The sequence below is a fragment of the Cydia strobilella genome, chromosome 7 (assembly GCF_947568885.1).
Source record: "Cydia strobilella chromosome 7, ilCydStro3.1, whole genome shotgun sequence".
Classification (NCBI taxonomy): domain Eukaryota; kingdom Metazoa; phylum Arthropoda; class Insecta; order Lepidoptera; family Tortricidae; genus Cydia; species Cydia strobilella.
Genome location: NC_086047.1, coordinates 19,476,020 through 19,477,211, shown reverse-complemented (window position 1 = coordinate 19,477,211; position 1,192 = coordinate 19,476,020).

The following is a 1,192-nucleotide window of genomic DNA, read 5'->3' as shown; positions in this document are numbered from 1 at the left end:
CAAAAAAATAAACCTACCTCTTCATAATTACAGCAGATAGGTAAATAAAAATATTTATAATTATTTATTCATAAAGAGATCAGTTACCTACTTAAGTGTGCAATATTAGACGCTTAGATTGTAATTTGCGGTTATATAAAAAAAACACCACTATATACGTCTGTTAGAGAAATTTAATCAAGCATCGTGGTGACACGTATAAAGTTTGAGCATTCCTGAGAATTTAAGATCGGATGATTTGCATCCGATCTTTTACCACTTCGGGTAAGACCGGATCTTGGCCTACAGGCATCGTATCAGAATTCCAAATATACAGATTTGTCACAAATTTAATAAAAATAACATGCAATCTGTAAAATAAACAAATAACGCTTAAACTTACCAGTTATTCCAAAAAAACTGGCGGAGGGTATATCCGGATGGAAAATAAAAACACATTTTTTGAACTTTTCTCCTTAACGGCACAAAACACGCGTCTAGTCTTTCAGAGCAACAAGTGCGGACTGAAGAGGGGTGCGGAACAAAATTGCGCATCGCATCACCTTGCCAGCATTAAAAAAATACCCCACAATAGGCGGAAATTTGAATCATACGATCTTACCCGATGTCCGTAACTTTGCCGAACTCACCTTACGTTTTGAGCAGCAAAGCGGCGGCATTAATGTCTCGCTGCAATACAATTGCAGTAATGCTGGTGCTGTCTGAATCCGAACGGTACCTTTACATTTACAACACTGAGGTTTTATAGCTACGGAATAAATAAAGTCCTAAGTCGTATAAAAGTCGCTTACATGACTCGCAAATCTCGTATCAATCTACAAAATCTATAACCATTATAACTTATTCGGTAACACAATCATGTGTGAAAGCATGTTTGTAAAAGTGGAATATCATGCCATCAAATCTTTGTACAAATGTACAATTACATTGTCAGAAATACCAAGTTGGTAAAAACACTGAGCGTCTTTACTCTCATACATATAAAGACTAATTCAGATTGACATTCAGTTTTCTTAATGCATTATAGAAAAGTTTGATCATCATGCAACACCTTTTAAGTATAACCACGTTGATAAACGCAATGACTTATCAATAGTGACCCAAAGATGACCCGGTAAGAGAGAAAGTTACGACTTACGAGATCCGGCATAATCTGACACCTGGTATATGCGAAGATGCTCGCATGCGCGCG